Here is a 25,107-nt window from a genome sequence, read left to right as displayed (position 1 = left end):
AATATTTTGTTTTAAGGAATCTGGGCATATTTGGAATTCTATGTATGTGTTAATGTGTAAGAGAACTTGGCCTACTGAAGTAACCATTTGCCTTGTACGTTAAGTTTTAAAATGTGTAATTTAATAGCTGGATACGAATGAGTTGAAGATGGTCTTATGAACTTAATAAACAGTATTGGAACACTCACTACAGTTTAAGATTTACCACATTTATAAATTTAATTTATTAGATGTTGAGTTACTTGTTAATCACACAATTAAAGCCCTTTACAAGGGAAACAAATATATTAAATTCACGAATGAAGTTTAAAATATTTAGAGGTAATTAAGTTAATGGGATCAAACATTAATCAAATGCCTTTTTGGTTGTTAAAGTTTGCTAGAGTTATAAATGGAATAAGATTAAGTGTGACATTATAAAATATATATTTGGCCATCATCCCCATTTCCTAGTATAAAGCTCTTAAAATCCTTAGAATCTCCAACATGATGTTTTTTTGTATGCTAATGAGTTGACTGGTGGCTGGCAGCCCCAAAGTAGCTTCAGGAAGGGGCTGGTCACTGGAAAGACCACACCCTGATTAGAGGATCAGTACTTCCAGCCCCATTCCCCAATTTCTGTGGGGTGGGGAACAGCTTAACACTGAGTTGATCACCAATGAACAATGGTTTAATCAATCATGCCTACATAATGAAGCCTCCATAAACACACAAGAGGACAGGGTTCAGAGAGCTTCAGGATAGCTGAACATGTGCAGGTGTATGGAGGGTGGTCCACCTGAGAAGGGCATGGAAGCTCCATGCCCCTTCCCCCATGCCTCCCTCTATGCATCACTTCATCTGTATCCTTTGTACTATCTTTCTGATAAATGTGTTTCCCACAGTTCTGCGAGCCACTCTAGTAAATTATTTGAACTTAAGGAGGGGGTCATGGGATCCCCAATTTATAGCCGATCAGTCAGAAACACAGGTAAAACAGCCTGGGCGGAGCTTGCAATTGTCATCAGAAGTGGGAGGAGGCAATCTTGTGGGACTGAGCCCTCAACCTGTTGGATGTGACACTGTCTCCAGGTAGGTGGTGTCAGAATTGAACTGGGGCGGGGCGCTGTGGCTCATGCCTGTGATCCCAGCACTTTGGGAGGCTGGATCACTTGAGGTCAGTAGTTCGAGACCAATCTGGCCAACATGGTGAAACCCCATCTCTACTAAAAATATAAAACTTAGCTGGGCATGGTGGCCCACGCCTGTAATCCCAGCTACTCGGGAGGTGGAGGTGGCAGTGAGCCAAGATTGTGCCACTGCACTCCAGCCTGGGCGACAGTGAGACTCCATCTCAAAACAAAAAAAAAGAGGAATTGAACTGTAGTAGAGAACACCCAGCTGGTGGCAGCTGCAGAATTAACTGGTTGCTTGGTGTGTGGGGAGAAACCTCCACACCTTTGGTCACAGAAGCCTTCCATGTTGACTGTGGAGTGAGAGCAGAGGAAAAACTTTTTCCACGCAGTTAGGAAAACTTTAAAAACTAAGGAATAATTATACTCTTAAACTTGTAACTTTAACAAATCAAATATCCTAAAAATAACATCAAAACAATATTTTCTGTGCACAAGAACTACTCTTGGAGGCACACACACACACACAAAACACATAAACAATTATGACCAGGCCAGGCATGGTGGCTCATGCCTGTAATCCCAGCACTTTGGGAGGCCAAGGCGGACAGATCGCCTGAGGTCAGTTCTGAAACCAACCTGGCCAACATGGTGAAAACCCATCTCTACTAAAAATACAAAAAATTAGCCAGGCGTGGTGGCACATACCTGTAATCCCAGCTGCTTGGGAGGCTGAGGCAGGAGAATTGCTTCAACATAGAGGGGGAAGTTTTCAATGAGCCGAGATCACACTACTGCACTCCAGCCTGGGCAACAGAGTGAGACTCTATCTCAAAAACAAAAACAAAAAAACAATTATAACCATTTCTGCCTCTCTTGGTATAATATCCTTATGCTGGGGAAAGATATTTTATTCTGTGTCTCATGGAATATCTTCTCAGTTCTTTGTATTTAGCGCTGTAATGGGAGCATTTGAGAAACTTGACTTTCTTATATTTGTGGTAGATGTACTACTACACCAGCTTCATAGGGCTGTTGTGGAGTTTAAATGAAATAACCCAGGTAAAGCTCTTGTGCCGAGTAAACAGTAAGTGTTCAGTAAATTGTAGCTGTTATTATAACTTGATCCTCTTCTCCAATCTCTCCTGTCTCCAAGCTAAGTGCACTTAGTTACACACGGTAAGGAAAGCCACCTCCACCCCCTGTCCTTCCACCTCTCTTAGGAAAATTGCAAAATCCACAGAGTGAAAATGGAAGTTGCCTGGACTTGATGTTAAGAAATTATAATTAACTGATAATATATACTTAACATTGTATTCAAAAACACTTTACATTTACATGAATGGTTCTGCCTTCTTGGGAAACACTGCCACAGGAAATATTTGCGATGTAGGGAAGGTGGTTTTTATCTTTCATCAAACAACTAATAATGGGATATAAGAAAAAATTTAAACAAATGACAATTTGGATTTTGATTTCTGATACTGTGATTATAATTACTGTTTTTTCAAAACAATGAAATACAGATTAATGGTGAATAAAATAACCACTCTTAAATATCAATCTTATACAGTTTTTCAAAATATTTAACCTATGCACGCCTCTCCAAAAAAGACTAGAAAAACCTTTTGAGCGACCTTACCTGTTTGTAAGACGAAGGGGTTTAACTTCTCATCCATCCACCCACCTCCTTATTCTTGTTAGTGGACTACTCTTCTCCCAGTTAACACCCCAAACGTGCTAACTTTGGCACTTGCTTTGACCCAATCCCTTCCTGTGATCTACTCAGGTCCAAGATCCATACATTTCATCTTGGCCAGATCACGGTGGAACTCACCTTCTGTGTTCTACTCGCTCAACTCTCAGAATCCTACAGTAGCCTCTCTACAGCGATCCAATTTACTGGTTTTTCAAACACCTTTAGCAACAGAACCCTTTTTTCAAGTGAACTCCATTTATAAAACAAAGAAAAACACAATTCCATTACTATACATTTATTTGATGAATTCAATTTTGTAGCATTTGCTAATTATAAAGAAATCAATGACCATCGGAAGCTGTTTTGTTGAACACCAAGATTTGAAATTAGGGATTTGTGAAAGATCGTTGGAATCTCCTATCAGTGTTAACATCCCATTTTTCCCCTCTATTTGATTGCTCAATATTAACAAGATTCCAATCTACTCAGAAAAATATTTGCAAATGGAAACAATTCAGACATTTGAAAAAGGAGTAGTTGAAATTTTTGTTTCAAAGTTGAAGTACTAAGGGCATCTCACATCCTCACATTTTATCACTTACAGAAGTTGCAAGTAAGAAGACCAATCCTTACTGTAAATGCTAAAGTATCTATAATGGGAATTATCACCACATGACTTGCTATATGTTCATATGGCTTTACATAACTGACAGGAGCACACACCCAAGCAGAGGTAGGCACGTTGCCCAGTATTCCCCAGAACCACCAAGGGATGCTCTGCAGTGATGTCTTGCTCATTCCGCTCTACCAAAGTAACTTCACTCCTGGGAAAGAGAAAACAAAAGCGAAAAAGCCCTTGCATTATCAAAAGCTACATTTTAAGGCCTGACGCGGTGGCTCATGCCCATAATCCCAGCACTTTGGGAGGCTGAGGTGGGCAGATCACTTGAAACCAGGAGTTCGAGACCAGCCTGGCCAACATGGTGAACCCCCATCTTTACTGAAAAATACAAAAATTAGCCAGGTGTGGTGGTGCACACCTATAGTCCCTGCTACTGGGGCAGGTGAGGCAAGAGACTCACTTGAACCCGTGAGGCAGAGGTTGCAGTTAGCTGAGATCAGTCCCTGCATTCCAGCCTGGATGAGAGTGTGACTCCGTCTCAAAAAAAAAAAAGAAAGAAAAAGAAAAGAAAAAAAAAGCTGCATTTTAAAAGCATTGGTTTCAATGGTGAATTTTATTTTATTATTATGAACTAAAAATAAATTGGTTGATTAAAACTGACAAAAAACGAAACAAACCTTTAGCTATTACTGAGCATATCAAACATAAATCCATTCCCAATCATCTAATTTTTAAGCCTTTGATATAAATGGCAGTATGGTATAATTGGCACCAACCCTCAATCAAAGAACAAGAAACCAGTAGAGAAGCCATTTTCTGAGGAGCTGGGGTTTTTTGTTTTGGGCGGGTTTGGTTTTCTTTAGTGTTCTGCATGTGCTATGTGGTCTTTAGTACCTGTACACGTGGTACTAGTTCTGGATATTGGGTGCGTTATAGTCTATAACCATGTGGAGGTAGTAGAGTACAGTGGTTAAGGCTCAGGCTCCAGCGCCAAAAAGCTTCCTTCTAATCCCCAAATTCTTTTTTTTTTTTTTTTTTTTTTGAGACGGAGTCTTGCTCTGTCGCCCAGGCTGGAGTGCAGTGGCCAGATCTCGGCTCACTGCAAGCTCCGCCTCCCGGGTTTACGCCATTCTCCTGCCTCAGCCTCCCGAATAGCTGGGACTACAGGCGCCTGCCACCTCGCCCGGCTAGTTTTTTGTATTTTTTAGTAGAGACGGAGTTTCACCATGTTAGCCAGGATGGTCTCAATCTCCTGACCTCGTGATCCGCCCGTCTCGGCCTCCCAAAGTGCTGGGATTACAGGCTTGAGCCACCGCGCCCGGCCCTAATCCCCAAATTCTTTAGGCAAGTTACTTCATGTCTCTAAGCCTCAGTTTTCTCATCTGTGAAATAGTACCTATCCAACAGGGTTATCATTAGGAAATAATAGATATAAATTACGAATATAAATTACTAAGTCCAGGACTGCAACAGAGTAGGAAAGAGCTTCATAAACGTGATTTTGATGTTGTTGTTTTTAGTGCACATCTCATCTTTCCTAAATAAATAGTCTCATAATATCCAAATCTCATTATGACAACTTTTGCAGAAGAAAGTATGCTTATACTCGTTTATACAATTTTCTGTGAATGGACAGAGACAGGACTAAATTTTTTTTAACAACCAACCTATGTATATGTATGAAATTCCTCTGAAAGGATAAACTTTGGTGAGGAGAAATAACGAAGTGGGGGCAAACATGAGAGGAAGATTGCTTTTTAATCTATATCCTTTTGAACCATTCAAATATTATGTAGAGTGCATTCAACAGTGTATAAACAGGCCAGGCGTGGTGGCTCATGCCTGTAATCCCAGCACTTTGGGAGGCCAAGGTCGGAGGCCTGAACCCAGGAATCCAAGGCTAGCTTGGGCAACATAGTAAGACCTTATCTCTGCAAAAAATAAATTTAAAAAAAAAATAGCCAAGCACGGTGGTGCACACCTGTGGTCGTAGCTTCTCAGGAGGCTGAGTTGAGAGGATTGCTTGAACCCAGGAGGCAGAGGCTGCAGTGAGCTGTGATCATGCCACTGCACTCCAGCCTGGGTGACAGAGTAAGACCCTGTCAAAAATAATAATAATATATATACACACACACACAAAAAAAACTATATATATATTTATATATACTATATATATTTCTCTATATACACTATAAATATATAAATATATTTTGTATATATTTATAAGATATATAAATATATTTATGTATATATTTATAAGATATATTTTTCTATATATTTATATAGAAAATAGAGTATAGTGAATAAATATTTATAAATATTTTATTTATATACATAAATATATATCTCTGCATACACAAAGAGACAAACACTGAAGGTATTGTAGGGGCAGCAAAACTCCACCTCTGTCCTCTTTTAGCCTGGGCCGGAGCATTAAATTAACATAAGACAGATTAACAGGAGAAAAGCATGCAAGTTTATTTAATACAAGTGTTAAATGGTGTGGGAGCCCCTATAAGGAAATGAAGACCCAGAAGCAGTTAGAGTTATTTTAACAAGGTCTGTACAGAAGTTTCTCAGTCTCAACTTTCCATCCTTGATAAGAATGCTGTGGGTGTGGCCGGGCACAGTGGCTCACACCTGTGGTCCCAGCACTTTGGGAGGCTGAGGCGGGCGGATCGTGAGGTCAGGAGATCAAGACGATCCTGGCTAACACGGTGAAACCCCCTCTCTACTAAATATACAAACAAATTAGCCGGGTGTGGTGGCGGGCACCTGTAGACTCAGACACTTGGGAGGCTGAGGCAGGAGAATGGTGTGAACCCAGGATGCAGAGCTTGCAGTGAGCCAAGATCACGCCACTGCACTCCAGCCTGGGTGACAGAGGCAGACTCCGTCTCAAAAAAAAAAAAAAAAAAAAAATGCTATGGGGGTTTTAGGGGGTTTGTTTGTTTGTTTGTTTAGAGACAAGATCTTGCTGTGTTCCCCAGGCTGGACTCAAACGATCCTCCCACCTCAGCCTCCCAAAAAAATACTGCATCTTTCACATGAGAAGTTCATCTCCTGCTTTTAAGAAACAGAATGAAGGTCACATTCTTTTTTTCTTTTTTTTCTTTGAGACAGGGTCTTTTTCTCTGTCACTCAGACTAGAGTGCAGTGGCACAATTATGGCTCACTGCAACCTTGACCCCTCCCAGGCTCAAGTGATCCTCCCACCTTAGCCTCCCAAGTTGCTGGGACTACAGGCACAAACCACCATGCCTGGATAATTTTGTTTTGTTTCTTTTTGAGACAGAGTCTTGATCTGCTGCCCAGACTGGAGTGCAATGGCACAATCTCAGCTCACTGCAACCTCCGCCTCCCAGGTTCAAGCGATTCTCCTGCCTCAGCCTCCTGAGTAGCTGGGATTACCGGTGCCTGCCACCACACCCAGCTAATTTTTGTATTTTTAGTAGAGACAGGGTTTCACCATGTTGGCCAGGCTGGTCTTGAACTCCTGATCTCAAGTGATTATCCTGCCTCAGCCTCCCAAAGTGCTGGGATTAAAGGCGTGAGCCACGGCGCCCGGCCTTTTTTTTTTTTCTTTTTGTAGCGATAAGGTCTTGCCATGTGTTGCCCTGGCTGGTCTTGAACTCCTGAGTTCAAATGATCCTCCAGCCTCTACCTCCCAAAGTGCTTGGATTAATCACAGGCATGAGCCACCACACCCAGCCAGGGGTGTCATATTCTTAACCCCTTCAATATAAATAGACAACTCACAAAAGAGACAGTACCAATAACTAATAAACATATAAGGAAAATCCATTTCTCAACAGGTTAGTAAAAAAAAAAAAAAAATTTGAGACAGGGTCTCACTGTGTCTCTGTTGCCCAGGCTGTAGTGCAGTGGTGTGATGATGGCTCACTGCAACCTCAACCTCCCAGGTTCAGGTGACTCTCCCATGTGTCTCCTGGGTAGCTGGAACTACAGGTGCACCCCACCACACCTGGCTAATTTTTTGGATTTTTCATAGAGATGGGGTTTTATCATGTTGCCCAGGCTAATCTTAAACTCCTGGGCTCAAGCAGTCTGCTCACTTCAGCCTCCCAAAATGCCAAGATTACAGTGTGAGCCACTGACTCCAGCCCAAAAAATTTGTTTTAACTTTTATTTTTTATTTTTTTATAGAGATAGAGTCTCACTATGTTGCCCAGGCTGGTCTCGAACCCCTGGCTTCAAGCAATCTTTCCACTTCAGCCTCCCAAAGCACTGGCATTACAGGCATGAGCCACCACACCCAGCCAAGTCAAAAAATCTTTGCATTGAGAATATCACATATTGACAACAGAGAGTTTCATGCTTTGCTCATGAGAGTATAAATTGGAAAACCAATTTTAAAAATTTATTTATTATTATTTTATTTTTTGAGACAAAATCTCGCTCTGTCACCCAGCCTGGAGTGCAATGGTGTGATCTCGACTCACTGCAACCTCCACCTTCCAGGTTCAAGCGATTCTCCTGCCTCAGCCGCCCAAGTAGCTGGGATTACAGGCATGGGCCACCACGCCCAGCTAATTTTTGTATTTTTAGTAGAGACAGGGATTCGCCATGCAGGCCAGGCTGGTCTTGAACACCTGACCTCAGGTGATCTGCCTGCCTCAGCCTCCAAAAGTGCTGGGATTACAGATGTGAGGCACTGTGCCCAGCCTGGAAAAGCAATTTTAGAGAGCAATTTAGCAATGTCCTACTGAAAGGACAGGCAAGCCCCAAAACTGGGGCTTAGCCTGGGAGGGTTCTTGGCTTTACCCAGGAAAGAATTCAAGGATGAGCTGGTGGTGTTAAATAGCAATTTTTATTGAAGCAGCAGTGTACAGCAGCAGCAGAGGTACTGCAGTTGTGGAGCAGGGCTACCCCATAGGCAGTGTGCCCAGAATAGCAGCTCAGAGGTAGTTCAGCGGTCACAGTTATACCCGCTTTTAATTACATGCAAATTAAGGGGGAGTTGGTGCAGAAATTTCTAGGAAAAGCATGGTAACTTCCAGGTCATTGAGTCATTGCTATGGAAAGGGATGGTAACTTCTGAGTGTTGCCATGGCAATGGTAAACTGACATGGCACACTGGTGGGCATATCTTATGGAAAGCTGCTTCCACCCTGGCCCTGTTTAAGCTAGTCCTCAATTTGGTCTGGTGTCCAAGCCCTTCCTCCAGAGTTGAGTCCCACCTCCTACCTCACTATCAAAACTAAACTCATATGTGCCTTATGGCCCAGCAATATTACCTCAGTATCTCTCCTACAGAAACCCTCACACATGTGCCTGAGACAATAGGTACAAGAGTGGACACTGCAGCATAGTTGGTAACAGCAAAAAACTGGAAGCAAGTTAAATGTTCACCAATACGGAAATGTTTAAATAATCCATAGTATATTCATAGTGTGGAATATTATACATCAGATTTTAAAATTAGCAAGGGCTAGCTATTCAACACACATAGAAGCCGATATGACATTGACTTTTGAGAAAAGAAAAAGCTTCATTGCAACTTGACTGGCAAGGAGACAGGAGTCAATTCTCAAATCTCTCTCTCAAGCTGGGGTCTGGGGCAGGTTTTATGGGCAAAGGGGAACAATGGAGGATATAGGAAGATGACATAAGGTGTGACCTGATTGGGTTCATGCGAAGAAGCAGTGGTCTGGTGAGATCATGCAGTGAGGTGATGTTGGGTCCTCAGCTTTTAGAAAAGTCCATACTCCAACCAAACAGGGCAACCCTTGCTTTTTAATCTGGTCTCTGTTGCTTGGTCCAAGCACTTAAATTCTGCCTGTGGTTGGCTTTTTCATTCCAGCTGGCTCTGAGGTCAGGACCTGAGCCTGCTTGATTCTTCTGGCCATACTCAGGTTAGGTGACTTGCAACCTGGGGGTCCTTAGGAGCTGAAAAACCACTCATCATTTTGTTACATTTGTTGCTGACAAAGTTGAACCAGATGGTACAGTTCCAGGGTTACATATGGTTACATTGCATTGAAAGATCTTTAAGGCATACTGAGAAAGGCGAGATAGAAAATATAGTGTGCTACTTGTTAAGGGTGCAGGGTCTTTACTGCAAATTGTCAGGTTCTTGGCGTTTTGAACAGAGAATTGGACAAAATGCACAGCAAAGCAAGGAAAGAGTTAAGCAAGGAAAGCAGAGATTTATTGGAAATGAAAGTACACGTCACAGGGTAGGAGTAGCTGGAGCAATGACTCAAGGGCCCTCATTGCGGGATCTTCTGGGGTCCAAATACCCTCCAGAGGTTCTCCATTGGCCATTTGGTGGATACCTCATGCAAATAAAATAGTGGCCAATGATCAGTCTGATTGGTTACAAAAAGCAACCAATCAAAGGCTAAAGTGAAATTACAAAGTTACACTCCTATGCAAACATTTCATTGGTTGCACAAAGCAACCAATCAGAGGTACTTTCAATTTTCCATCTGCCAGGCAGAAAGTGGGGGGCAGGGGCGGTTTGCAAAGGGAGTAGCCTTTGGTCCTTTTGATACTTAAGTGTTGAAAGTTGGGGTTTTCCTTTTTAGTTCTAGAAAGTCAGCATGAATTGGCCTTAGGTTCCCTGCCTCCAGACCCTATTTTGCCCCACTACTCTTTATATGTTTAAAGTTTTTTTTTCATTTATTTATTTACCTATTATTTTATTTTGTTTCTAATTTTTTTTTTTTTTTTTTTTTTTGTAGAGATGGTGGCATCTCACTACATTGCCCTGCTGGTCTCGAACTCCTGGCCTCGTGATCTTCCTGCCTCAGCCTCTCTAAAGTTTTAAAATAATAAAACTTCTATTTTTCTATGTACATATATTTATGGTATGTGAATATATGGTCTAGAAGGACAACTTCAAACTTTTATAAGAGATTACCTCTGGGGAGAAGAATGATCCAACATAGCTGGTAGCCTATATAATACCTTTGTGATAATTTTTTAACGGTTACCTTTCTTCCAGACAATTTACTGCCATCTGCTGGAAAATTATCATTTAAAAATGTCAAATGTACTACCCTGTGAATAGTGACCCCTAGGGTTGCTCATGGCACAACTTGCACACAGTCTGTGGCCTTAGAGGATGTTCCTTGAGACTGAGATCAAGTTTTATTCTGAGGTCTATACAAAATAAGTCAATTTGACCACATGGATGAACACTAGCTTTCAATGTGTTAAAATTTATTTTGTAACATTACTACGTACAAAAGCAGCTAAGTTTTGGAGAGGTGAGTATCATGGGTTAAATTGTGGGTTATGTCACTGGCAAAATCAGAGACTCACTACTTCCAAGTGCAGGGAGGATTGAGCAGCAACAACTGGGTACTAAACAAGACAAGTTACCTCTCAGGTCCTTCCTTTCGAATAGCAGGAATGCAGTATATTCTTGCATAATAAAGTATTTCTCAGTACCCGGTGTCCGTTTTCTTCATGTTTCAAATCATGTTTTGGAGGGAGGAAGAATTGGTAAAGTAGTTGCAGCAATTGCTTCTGGCAGTTTACAATATTTTTGAAATATTAAGCAATTCAAATTACCATTCAATTTCTATATATGTGAGTTTAGACATAACACCAATGAAATGTGATACTGATTTTTATATTGTTAAAGCAAAGTAAACATGGCCTGAGAAGGACTCTGTCTTTTTTTTTTTTTTTTGAGACAGAGTTTTGCTCTTCTCACCCAGGCTGGAGTGCAGTGGTGCAATCTCAGCTCACTACAACCTCCACCTCCCCGGTTCAAGCAATTTTCCCGCTTCAGCCTCCCGAGTAGCTGGGATTACAGGCACCCGCCAGCACACCTGGCTAATTTTTGTATTTTTAGTAGAGACAGGTTTCACCATGTTGGCCAGGCTGGTTTCTAACTCCTGATCTCAGGTGATCTACCCACCTCGGCCTCCCAAAGTGCTGGGATTACAAGCGTGAGCCACTATGCTTGGCCAGGACTCTACTTCTATATTTGAGTCCTTATGGACACACCATAACCTACCTTAATAGGTAGACAAGATTGAAAACCTAACTTAGCAGTACGCACCTGTAACAATGTAGCTGAGTCTTGGCCAATCCCAGCACCTGTACTTTAACTACTCATCGCTGTTGAGTGTTCAAACTATGTTTAAATAAGGCAAATGCTAAGCTGTAACCAATTCAGCTGTTTCTGTACCTCACCTCCAATTTGTGTACATCACTTTCCTTTTTTGTCTATAAATTTGTTCTGGCCACAAGGCATCCCTGGAGTCTCTGAATCTGCTGTGATTCTGGGGGCTGCCCAATTCGCAAATCATTCATTGCTCAATTAAACTCCTTTAAATTTAATTCAGCTGAAGTTTTTTTTAAACAATGTTCAAATTGTGAATAATTTTATTTGTATGAAAATATAAGGGCAAAAGGAAAACTTCCTCTTCATCCTTAGAAAGTTCACTGAAAACTCAACTCACAAAAAACAGATTAGGCCAGGTGTGGTGACTCACACCTATCATGCTAGCACTTTGGGAGGCTGAGGTGGGAGGATCCCTTCAGGCCAGGAGTTCAAGGCCAGCTTGGGCAACATAGTGAGCCCTCTTCTCTACAAGAAATTTTTAAAAATTTTCCAGGCTTGATGGCACATGCCTTGGTCCCAGCTACTCAGGAGGCTGAAGCAGAAGAGCCCAGGAGTTTGAGGTTACAGTGAGCTATGACCATACCACTGCACGCCAGCTTGGGCAACAAAGTGTTTATTATTGTTATTTTTATTTTTTCAGACCCCATTCTTGTGTCCAGAGTTGGTTCCTTCCAGAGGGTTCATGGTCTCACTGACTTCAAGAATGAAGCCACAGGCCGGGCACGGGGGCTCATGCCTGTAATCTCTGCACTTGGGGAGGCCAAGGCAGGCGGATCACCTGAGGTTGGGAGTTCGAGATCAGCTTGACCAAGATGGAGAAACCCCGTCTCTACTAAAAATAAAAAATTAGCCGGTTGTGGCGCTGCATGCCTGTAATCCCAACTACTCGGGAAGGTGAGGCAGGATAATTGCATGAACCCAGGAGGCGGAAGTTGCAGTGAGCCGAGATCGTGCCATTGCACTCCAGGCTGGGCAACAAGAGTGAAACTCCGTCTCAAAAAACACAAAAAAAATGAAGCTGCGGACCTTCATGATGAGTGTTACAGCTCTCAAAAATGGCACAGACCCAAAGAGTGAGCAGTAGCAAGGCTTATTATGAAAAGCTAAAGAACAAAGCTTGTACAGCACGGAAGAGGACCCAAGCAGGTTGCCACTGCTGGCTTGGTGGGGAGGGAGGGAGTGGGGGTGGGGGGCCAGCTTTTATTCCCTTATTGGCCCCGCCCATGTTCCATTTCTGTCCTATCAAAGTGCCCTTTTTTCAATCCTCCCTGTGATTGGCTACTTTTAGAATCCTGCTGATTGGTGCATTTTACAGAGTGCTGATTGGTGCGTTTTACAGAGTGCTGATTGGTGTGTTTTACAGAGCTCTGATTGGTGCATTTTACAATCCTCTTGCTAGCTACAGAGCACTGATTGGTGTGTTTTCTGATTGGTGCATTTTACAATCTCTCTTGCTAGCTACAGAGCACTGATTGGTGTGTTTTACAATCCTCTTGTAAGACAGAAAAGTTCTCCAAGTTCCCACTAGACCCAGGAAGTCCAGCTGTCTTCACCTCTCACCAGCTCTTAAAAAAAAAAAAAAAAAAAAAAAGGGCAGAAACTGGAGTAAAGGCATACAAATGTATTATTGTATATACAGGTGAGAAGCACAAAGCGATTGCCTAGTATCCCAATGGGGCCCAAATACTTATATAGTTTCCTCCTCCCTCTTCCTCCTCCTCCTCCTCCTCCTCCTCCTCCTCCTCTTCTTCTTCTTCTTCTTCTTCTTCTTCTTCTTCTTCTTCTTCTTCTTCTTCTTCTTCCTCCTCCTCCTCCTCCTCCTCCTCCTCCTCCTCTTCCTCCTCCTCCTCCTCCTCCTCTTCCTCCTCCTCCTCCTCCTCCTCCTCCTTCTTCTTCTTCTTCTTCTTTTTTTGAGACAGAGTCTGGCTGTGTCACCTAGGCTGGAGGGCAGTGGCGTGATATCTGCAAGCTCCATCTTCTGGGTTCAAACAATTATCCCTGGTTCAGCCTCCCAAGTAGCTGGGATTACAGGTGCCCGCCACTACACTGGGCTAATTTTTGTATTTTTATTAGAGACGGGGTTTTGCCATATTGGCCAGGCTGCTCTCAAACTTCTGACCTCAGGTGATCCACCCGCCTGGGCATCCCAAAGTGCTGAGATTACAGGCATGAGCCACCTCGCCCAGCCTTATATAGCCTTATTTTTAGAAGGGAATGAGGAGAAGGAAAAGTGTGGGCTATTTTAGGGGGCTACTAAATGATTTTTAGGAACACTCAATGGGCATGAAGAACATACAATGGCCTAGGACAAAGTCTGTTGGGTCCACAGGGCAAAAAATGCTTTGTGACAACAGTCTGCCTCGGTTTGTTGAGAGACTTTAGTCTTTCTTCCTGTGATAAGAGTTCAGTTAATGAAAAATCAGAGATGGACCAGAGGTCATTGTTTTCTTCTTTGGCAGATCTGAACTCTAGGCAGATAAAGGAATTTCAGAGAACAACTTCATCCTGCCTTTGGGAGGGATAGAGGATTGAGAGACTGTGGCAGGGGGAGGAAGCAGTGGGGGTGGGGAACAATTGTTCTCCTTGGTTGGTCCTTCAGATCTTCATGTAGATAGGGGAAAAGTCTCTTCTAGCATCTATTGATCTCTACAGGACTTTAATTCAAAATATTCATTATACCAGGGAGCCACATTTGGAGGTGAAGTTTCCTGTGCACTAAAAAATATTAAGTAACCAGGCCTGGTGGCTCACACCTGTAATCCCAGCACTTTGGAAGGCCAATGCAGGAAGAGCATTTGAGCCCAGGTGTTCGAGATCAACCTGAGCAACATAGTAAGACTCCATCTCTACAAAAATTAAAAACATTAGCTGCGCATGGTGGCATATGCCTGCAGTCCCAGCTACTTGGGAGGCTGAGGTGGGAGGCTCACTAGTGCCCAGGAGGTTGAGGCTGCAGTGAGTTGTGATTGTGCCACTGCACTCCAACCTGGGTGACAGAACAAGACTGCTCAAAAAATTAAAAAATAATATTTCATTAAGTTTTTAAAACATCAGCCAGGCATGGTGGCTCAAGCCTATAATCCCAGTACTTTGTTGCACTCCAGCCTGGGCAACAGAGTAAAACTCTGGCTCAAAAAATAATAATAATAACAACAAATAAATAAATAAATAAATAATTTATTTGCTTTTCTTTTTTCTTTTTTTTTTTTTTTTTTGAGATGGAGTTTCACTCTTGTTACCCAGGCTGGAGTGCAATGCGCCATCTTGGCTCACTGCAGCCTCCGCCTCTGGGCTCAAGCGATTCTTCCACCTCAGCCTCCCTAGTGGCTGGGATTACAGGCGCCCACCACCATGCCCAGCTAATTTTTTGTATTTTTAGTAAAGACAGGGTTTCACCATGTTGGCCAGTCCAGTCTCGAAATACTGACCTCAGGTGATCCTCCTGCCTTGGTCTTCCAAAGTGCTGGGATTACAGGCGTGAGCCACTGTGCCTGGCCCTAAATAATTTATTTTCAATATTTCATGTTTAGGCTGGGCACGGTGGCTCGTGCCTGTAATCCCAGCACTTTGGGAGGCCAAGGTGGGCAGATTGCCTGAAGTCAGGAGTTTGAGACCGGCCTGGCCAACATGATGAAACCCCATCTCTACTAAAAATACAAAAAAATTAGCCGGGTTGGTGGCACACGCCTGTAGTTCCAGCTACTCGGGAGGCTGAGACAGGAGAATCGCTTGAACCTGGGAGGCAGAGGTTGCAATGAGCCAGGATCTCACCACTGCACTCCAACCTGGGCTACAAGAGCAAAACTTCATCTCAAAAAAAAAAACAAAGAAAGAAAGAAAGAAAGAAAAAAGAAAAGAAAAGAAAAAAGAAATCTGGCGAGGCATGGTAGCTCACTCCTATAATCCCAGCACTTTGGGAAACCGAGGCTGGTGGATCACCTGAGGTAAGGAGTTCAAGACCAGCCTGGCCAACATGATGAAACCCTGTCTCTACAAAAATACAAAAATTAGCCGGGCATGATGGCGGATGCCTGTAATCCCAGATACTCGGGAGGCTGAGGCAGGAGAATCGCTTGAATCCAGGAGGCAGAGGTTGCAGTGAGCTGAGATCACACCACCGCCCTCCAGCCTAGGCGACAGAGCAAGACTCCGTCTCACAAAAAAAAAAAGAAAGAAAAGTCTATTAAATAAGATTTGTTTTTGCTTTTTAATTTTTTCTCAAGAAACACACCTCTGCCTTCATGTTTTAATTAAATTTATTTATTTATTTATTTTTGAGGGGGCAGAGGACAAATACTTGTTAATGGGTTTTAAGATTTTTTTTTTTTACAAACATAACAGATAATCATGCAATGCTGCCAGTATTGAACCCAATCCGGGGCCACAAGTCTGCACACTCCTTTGCTACTAGTCCTGTAATGGCAGAACCTTTCATCTCGTCTTTATTTTTTATTATGACCCCTGCATTATCTTCAAAATAAACACTCCATCTTTTCTCCATATGACTTTCATTGTCAAATGACCACTGCTGGATGTACCTTTTTTCTGAGCTCTGGTTTGTCCTTCTTGACTGTGGCCATCCCCATGTCACCCATACTGGCAGGGAAGTCTGTTCATCCGTCCCTGATCCTCTTCACGGAGATGATATACAGATTTTTGGCTCCTGTGTTCTCAGCACAGTTGAGCAGGGATCCTACCAGAAGACCCGAGGAAATCCAGAATTTCGCACCAGAGGACTCATCACATCCTCGCTTCGACGTCTTGAACGCCAGAAAGAAGGAAAAAGGCAATTGACTTATCTTTTTTTAAAATCAGGGTCTTGCTCTGTCTCCCAGGCTGGAGTGCAGTAGCTCAAACACAGTTCACTGCAGCCTTCACCTCCTGGGCTCAAGCAATCCTTCCACCTCAGCCTCTTGAGTAGCTGGGACCACAGACGTGCACCACCACGCCTAAGTTAATTTTTTTTTTTTTTTGGTAGAGTTGAAGGTATTGCCATGTTGCCAAGCTGGTCTCAAACTCCTGGGCTCATGCAATCATCCCACTTTGACCTCCCGAAGCACTGGGATTACAGGTGTGAGCCTCCATGCTCCACCTGGCATTTTAATTTTGATAGGTGATATTGAATGTGTTAGAAGATGAGTAACTTGGATAACGCATATGGAACTTTTGATTAAAATATATTCAAATTTTGTTCATTTGACTATAGCTACATCTTATTTTTAACACTTTAGATATTTACTGTTGATAGAAGACAAATTATGTCAAAATCTTGATAACAAAATTAATGATTTAGACAAAATAAAATTAAGAAAAATAACTTTATGGAATAAATATATAATAATTTTGAATTACGAATGAATTCACCACTCTTGTAAAAACACCAGTCCATCAACAGAACACCCAGACATGCCCAATAATAAAGAAACTCTGTAATCTTTGATATTTTTCCAAACATAAAAACACGAATATGAATGTATTTTTCAATTTTGACATTGTGAAGCTAGATCTGTCAAAGTAGGGGAATAGAATATATTTCACTTCACAGTTTGTCAGTTTGATTTATATCTTGTAAATATTTAGTCATTTGAAATACAACTCTCGGCCGGGTGTGGTGGCTCATGCCTGTAATCCAGCACTTTGGGAGGCCGAGGTGAGTGGACCACCTGAGGTCAGGAGTTCGAGACCAGCCTGGCCAACACGGTGAAACCCTGTCTCTACTGAAAATATCCAAAATTAGCTGGGCGTGGTGATGGGCGCCTGTAATCCCAGCTACTTGGGAGGCTGAGGCAGGAGAATTGATTGAACCTGGGAGGTGGAGGTTGCAGTGAGCCGAGATCACCCCACTGCATTCCAGCCTGGGTGACAGAGCGAGACTCTGTCTCAAAAAAAAAAGAAATACAACTCTCATGCCAGGTATAGTGGCTCATGCCTAGAATCCCAGCACTTGGGGAGGCCGAGGCAGATGGGTCACTTGAGACCAGGAGTTCGAGACCATCCTCGCCAACATGGCAAAACCCCATCTGTATGAAAAATCAAAAAATTAGCCCAGCGTGGTGGCATGTGCCTGAAGTCTCAGCTACTCAGGAGGCTGAGGCAGGAGAATCGCTTGAACCCGGGAGGCAGAGGTTGCAGCGAGCCAAGATCATGCCACTGCACTCCAGCGTGGGCGACAGAATGAGACTCCATCTCAAAAAAATAAATATAAAAATAAAAGAAAAAGAAATGCATCTCTCCATTTTACATTTGGCCCAGGACCTATAAATGTTAGGGGCACATTTATGAATATATACATATATATTTTTTAATATCACATGATAAATATCATTTCAAGATACATCATAGATCTAAATATGAAAGGTAAAACTGTCTTTTAGTTGAGAAATTAGAATGCTGTTTGCTGAATATAGGCAAAAAAGTTTTTAAAATGGCATACAAAGCATTAAACATCAGGAAAATCTGATAAATTGGATTACATTAAAAGTAAGTAGTTTTGTTCATCAGGACACATTAAGAGAGTGAAAAAATTAAGAGTGGGAGAAATATTTTCAATATATACATCTGACAAGCTATTTGTATCTAGAACATATAAACAACTCCTTAAAATCAATTGTTTTAAAAAGCCAGAAGCCGGGCGCGGTGGCTCAAGCCTGTAATCCCAGCACTTTGGGAGGCTGAGACGGGCGGATCACGAGGTCAGGAGATCGAGACCATCCTGGCTAACACAGTGAAACCCCGTCTCTACTAAAAATACAAAAAACTAGCCGGGCGAGGTGGCGGGCACCTGTAGTCCCAGCTACTTGGGAGGCTGAGGCAGGAGAATGGCGTGAACCCGGGAGGCGGAGCTTGCAGTGAGCTGAGATCTGGCCACTGCACCTCAGCCTGGGTGACAGAGCAAGACTTCGTCTCAAAAAAAAAAAGCCAGAAAACTCAAAAGAAAAATGGGCCAAGTCTTGAATTTCCCATAAGATATCCAAATAAACAAGAAATATATAAACATATAAAACAATGTTCAATTTTGTTAGTTAACAGTGAAATATACATTAAAACCACTGACACAGCCGGGCACTGTGGCTCATGCCTATAATCTCAGCACTTCAGGACACTGAAGCAAGATTACTTAAGCCCAGGATTTTGAGACCAGCCTGGCCAACATGAAGAGACACCCTCTCTACAAAAAAGTTAAAAAATTAGCTGGGCATGGTGGTGCACACCTATGATCCCAGCTACTCAAGAAGCTGACGTGGGAAGATTTCTTGAGCCCAGGAGGCCAAGGCAGCAGTGAGCTGTATTCACACCACTGCACTCCAGCCACGGTGACAGAGAAGAAACTGTCTCAAGAAACAGAAAACAAACAAACAAAAAACACTGACCAGAATAAAACTAGTAATACTAAATTTTGCTGAGGATGTGGAGCAACTAGAACTCTCATAATTCACTTTTGGGTTTTTTGTTTCTTTGTTTTGTTTTTGAGACAGAGTTTCACTCTTTCTGCCCAGGCTGGAGTGCAGTGGCGTGATCTCGGCTCACTGCAACCTCCACCTTCCAGGTTCAAACAATTCTCCTGTCTCAGCCTCCTGAGTAGCTGGGATTACAGCCACCTGCCACCACACCTGGCTAATTTGTTGTTATTTTTAGTAGAGATGGGGTTTCATCATGTAGACCAGTGACCAGGCTAGTCTTGAAGTTGACCAGGCTAGTCTTGAACTCCTGACCTCAGGTGAACCACCTGCCTCGGCCTCCCAAAGTGCTGGAATTACAGGTATGAGCCACCGCGCCCGGCCTCATAATTCACTTTGGAAAATCATTTGGTATTATTTACTACAGTTGAACATACACATCCCCTATGGACCAGTGAATGCACTTCTCGATGTATAACCAGGAGAAATGCACCTGCACGCATATATTTCTAAATAGCATGTATAAGAATGTTCCTAGCAACAATATGCATTAATATCCCCAAACTATCAGTGACGCAAATGACCATCAATATCAGAAGAGAGAAGTAAATTATGGAATATTCACACAACACTAGGAGTGAACTTACACCAACTGCTGTGCACAACAATATGGATGACTCATAAGCATGATGTTTAGTGAAAGAAGCCAAATGCCAAAGAGTATATAAAATACAAAACAGGCAGAACTCCCTAGAATCACCACTGAGGTTCAGTCTGTGGTTCTGCTAGACCTGACAATGGTCTTAGCCTCCCTGCATGAGATTATGCTTTCATTGCTTCACTGTTTGGCAAGTTTCTTTTCACTGCCTCTCAAGTATCACTGGAAAATACACATGGAGCTTCAAGGATTTCCCTGCTCAACATTTACATCAGCATGAACTACAGCACAAATTTGAGCAATATGACTTCCATGAGGGTTTTCATTCACCATAAGTGGACTTTTCCCTGGGCCAGCATGAACTGACTTTACAGCCCTGTAAAGCATGCTTGAGACAACAATAAATGATTTTATGTGACTGACTCCATCAAAGTGGAACAAATGGCCTTCATGAGTAAATTTTCTGCCATCCCAACTAGATGCGACTATTACATTAATTACTGCACAGTGCATTTTTCTCATTGAACACCATCTTGTATGCAGTTTCTTGAGCTTCTGCCAAGCCACCCTGGCCTCTGATCCAGAGACACAATTGATGATACCCTACTGTTGGTTATGGAGGTATCATCATTATTATTCATTTATTATTACTAGGGGCAGCAGTGGGCGCACCTTTTTGAAACTGATCAAAAGGAAAATAATGTAGAATGGAACAAGACTTGGGAATTGGGTGGGATATAGTGAGAATGTCTTTTGTGTATATGACTCAGTCCTTTTTGAAAAAAGGAAATTCGAATGTAATAGTTTGATATTTTGTCTGTATAAAAATATGTCATGTTGAAACATCAATATCAGCTGCAACTAGCTGGGATCAAAAAAATTGTCATCTTTGGGTCACATACTATAATAACAGACAACGTATAGTCTTTTTTTCATGTTTGGCTGCTGATAGCTTTTAAGTCTCACACCTTCCTCTTCGCCTCTGTCTCACACCTGGGCAAGCTGATAAAAGCTAGTTCACCATTTGGCACCATCAGGAAGTCCAAACACACATGGAACTCTCACCTGTCCCTACCTCCAAATATCCTAATACTCCCAGGCCAGTCTCTTTTTGCTACCCTCTCTATCTATTTTTGGACCTGCTTGGGTGCCACCCTACTCTCCACAGAAAGTCTCATTATATAAATAATAAATCTTTTCATGCCTTGTAGGGTGTGTGTGACATTTTTAGCTTCAACATCCCAATCACGTTTGTTTGTTTGTTTGTTTGTTTTTGGAAACAGTCTCACTCTCTCACCCAGGCTGGAGTGCAGTGGCAGGATCTCGGCTCACTGCAACCTCTACCTCCTGGGTTCAAGCGATTCTCCTGCCTCAGCCTCCCAAGTAGCTGGGATGACAGGTGCCCGCCACCACGTCCAGCTAATTTTTGTATTCTTTAGTAGAGACGGGGTTTCGCCATGTTGGCCAGGCTGGTCTTGAACCCCTGACCTCAAGTGATCTGCCCACCTTGGTCTCCCAAAGTGCTGGGATTACAGGCGTGTGCCACCTCGCCCAGCTGCAACCACATTTTAAGTAGGGGCCCATACCATTTCTTCTCAGTGGCCATAACTATACCCTTAGCAAATGTCATTTATCTCAAATTCTTAGGTAATTAATTTACACAAATGCACTACAGATGCACCAAGGTTTAAAAACAGCCCCACATGGGTCAGGCGCGGTGGCTCACGCCTGTAATCCCAGCACTTTGGGAGGCTGAGGCAGGCAGATCACAAGGTCAGGAGATCCAGACCATCCTGGCTAACATGGTGAAACCCCATCTCTACTAAAAATACAAAAAATTAGCCGGGCATGGTGGCGGGCACCTGTGTTCCCAGTCACTCGGGAGGCTGAGGCAGGAGAATTGCTTGAACCCGGGAGGTGGAGGTTGCAGTGAACCGATATATATATATACATGCATATATAAAAGTTTTGTAATAGCTATTGCTGGCAGGTATGTAGGGGAAAGGGTATTTCCACATTGTTCTTGAAAATGTGGAGTGTTATAGCATCTTTTGAAAAAGCAATTTATCAGCCGGGCACGGTGGCTCACACCTGTAATCCCAGCACTTTGGGAGGCCGAGACGGGAGGATCACAAGGTCAGGAGATTGAGACCATCCCGGCTAACATGGTAAAACCCCGTCTCTACTAAAATACAAAAAAAATTAGCCGGGCGTGGTGGCGGGCGCCTGTAGTCCCAGTTATTCAGGAGGCTGAGGCAGGAGAATGGCATGAACCCGGGAGGCAGAGCTTGCAGTGAGCCGAGATGGCGCCACCGCACTCCAGCCTGGGTGACAGAGTGAGACTCCGTCTCAAAAAAAAAAAAAAAAGAAAAGAAAAAAGAAAAAAGCAATTTAGCAACATTTACTACAATTAAAAGTACATACATCCTTCAAACCCAAAAGTTCACTTCTTAGAATCTATATAAAAAGAACTTTATAAGGAAATTTTACTAAAGGATGGTGATTGTTTATAGGAACCAAGAACCAAAAAATAAAAAAATAAAAAGAACTCCTATCAACACAGAATGCCTGCATAGGTTGCATTTTATCCACACCATGAAATATTTTACAGCCATTCAGACTAATTAATTAGCACTCTATCAGTTGACTTGAGGAATTTTCATGATTGTAAAATGAAAAGGTAAGGTACAGCAGGGTACGGTGGCTCACGCCTATAATCCCAGTACTTTGCGAGGCCGAAATGGGTGGATCATCTGCGGTCGGGAGTTCAAGACCAGCCTGGCCAACATGGTGAAACCCCACCTTTATTAAAAATACAAAAAAATTAGCTAGGCATGGTGGTAGGCACCTGTAATCCCAGCTACTTGGGAGGCTGAGGCAAGAGAATTGCATGAACCTGGGAGGTGGAGGTTACAGTTAGCCTAGATGGTGCCACTGCACTCCAGCCTGGGTGACAGAGCAAGACTCCTTCTCAAATAAAGAAGGAAGGAAGGAAGGAAGGAAGGAAGAAGGAAGGAAAAGAAAGAAAGAGAGAGAGAGAGAAAGGAAGGAAGGGAGGGAGGGAGGGAGGAAGGAAGGAAGGAAGGAAGGAAGGAAGGAAGGAAGGAAGGAAGAAAGAAAGAAAGAAAAAGAAATACACTTTGTAAAGCTATAGTTGCTGTAGATGGTTCCTCTGATGGATCTGGGCAAAATACACTGAAAACCTTCTGGAAAGGATCCACCATTCTGAATGCCATTAAGAACATTTGTGGAGGAAGTAAAAATGCCAACATTCACAGGAGTTTGGAATGAGTTGATTCCAACCCTCATGGCTGACTTGGAAGGGCTCAAGATTTCAGTGAGGAAGTCACTGCAGACGTGGTGGAAATAGCAAGAGAACTGGAATTAGAAATGGAGCCTGGAGATGTGATTGAATTGCTGTAATCTCATGATCAAACTTGAATGGATGTGCAGTTGCTTCTTATGGATGAGCAAAGAAAGTGGTGTTTTGAGAAACCAGGAATGTACTCCTGGTGAAGATGACGTGAATATTGCTGAAATGACAACAAAAGATTTAGAATATTCCATCAACGTGATAAAGCAGTGGCAAGGTTTGAAAGAATTGACTCCAATTAAAAAAAAAAATTCTTCCGCTGGGCGCGGTGGCTCAGGCCTGTAATCCCAGCACTTTGGGAGGCCAAGGCGGGCAGATCAACAGGTCAGGAGATCAAGATCATCCTGGCTAACACGGTGAAACCCTGTCTCTACTAAAAATACAAAAAAAAAAAATTAGCCGGGCGTGGTGGTGGGCGCCTATAGTCCCAGCTACTCGGGAGGCTGAGGCAGGAGAATGGCGTGAACCTGGGAGGCGGAGCTTGCAGTGAGCCGAGATCATACCACTGCACTCCAGCCTGGGCCACAGAGTGAGACTCCATCTCAAAAAAACAAAAATAAAAACATTATGCTAAATGAAAGAAGCCAGTCACAAAGACCACATATTATATGATTCAATCTATATAAAATGTCTAGAAAAGGCAAGTGCATAGAGATGTTATCAGGTGCTAAACTTTTCTTCCCATGTTTTTCACAATGACGTTAGTTGAATTTGTGTAGCATATATATTCAAAGGATAAAAACCAGAAATCTGCCAGCGTGGGCACCATAGTGAGACTCTGTCCCTACAAAATATTTTAAAAATTAGCCAAGTGTGGTGTTGCGTGCCTGTAGTCCCAGCTACTCAGGAGGCTGAGACAGAAGGATCATTTCAGCCCAAGAGTTTGAGGCTGAAGTAAGCTCTGATGGCCACTGCACTCCAGCCTGGGGACAGAGCCAGAACCAGTCTCTACAAAGAAACAGACAGACAAACAAACAAACGAACCCAGAAATCTGGTAAAGCAGGAACCATAAAAATATGAAAACTGGAAGCAACAAGTTCCTCTCAAAGGATTCCATTTATTTATTCATTTATTTATTTAGAGACAGGGTCTCGCTTTTTTGACCAGGTTGGAGGGCAGTGGCACAATCATAGCTGCCTGCGGCCTCAAATTCCTGGGCTCCAGCAATCTTCCTACCTCAGCCTCCCAAGTAGCTGGGATCACAGGTATGTGCCACTATGCCCAGCTAAATGTATATTTTGTTTGTTTTTGGGTTTTTTTGGTAGAGATGGGATCTCACTATGTTGCCCAAACTGACCTCAAAAACCTGGGCTCAAGCAATCTTCCCACCTCAGCTTCCCAGAGTGTTGGGATTATAGGTGTGAGCCATCACGCCCAGCCTCAGAGGATTCTTCAGGTAGCCACAGGTCTGGCCCACAGTGAGAGAAGGTGTTGCTGAGAAAATGCATCAGTTCTGATAACAGCTGTCATGTCCCATGTCCCAGGCATTATTCTTATCATCTTACTTAATCCTTCAATACCCCTGCCATGCAAGGGACCAAAGTACAAAATATTTAGTAGGGGAAAATATAGGCATTCCTTGTTATATGTTACTTTACCCCTGCCATAACCCATTTGTTTGACATCGTTGGAGAATAAAATGTTACACATTTTTAGATAAGATTAAAAAAAGGCCGGGCGCGGTGGCTCAAGCCTGTAATCCCAGCACTTTGGGAGGCCGAGACGGGCGGATCACGAGGTCAGGAGATCGAGACCATCCTGGCTAACACGGTGAAACCCCGTCTCTACTAAAAATACAAAAAAAAAACTAGCCGGGCGAGGTGCCGGGCGCCTGTAGTCCAGCTGCTCGGGAGGCTGAGGCAGGAGAATGGTGTGAACCCGGGAGGCGGAGCTTGCAGTGAGCTGAGATCCGGCCACTGCACTCCAGTCCGGGCGACAGAGCGAGACTCCGCCTCCAAAAAAAAAAAAAAAAAAGATTAAAAAAAAAAAAAAGAATAACACTCCTGCTCACCTAGAGGATTCTAGCCAGTATGACTGTCTACAACAAAGTTCATAGTCATGATTATTATAAGACCCAACACTAAAACCCATTACTAAAATCCAACACTTCACATGTAGGAAGACCCTTAAAACTCATAGTT

The 25,107-nt window shown here is 42.9% G+C and overlaps 1 pseudogene; it reads right to left on the bottom strand.

Annotated features, from left to right (window-relative positions):
* Positions 1 to 15,831: 15,831 nt before the first annotated feature.
* LOC117072171 lies at positions 15,832 to 24,591 on the bottom strand (annotated as a pseudogene).
* Positions 24,592 to 25,107: the final 516 nt, after the last annotated feature.

Source organism: Trachypithecus francoisi, unplaced genomic scaffold, assembly GCF_009764315.1.
Source record: "Trachypithecus francoisi isolate TF-2019V2 unplaced genomic scaffold, Tfra_2.0 Lachesis_group4, whole genome shotgun sequence".
In the NCBI taxonomy this organism is placed as follows: Eukaryota; Metazoa; Chordata; class Mammalia; order Primates; family Cercopithecidae; genus Trachypithecus; species Trachypithecus francoisi.
The sequence above is the reverse complement of the archived record's forward strand: the minus strand, read 5'-3'. Positions and strand labels throughout refer to the sequence as shown.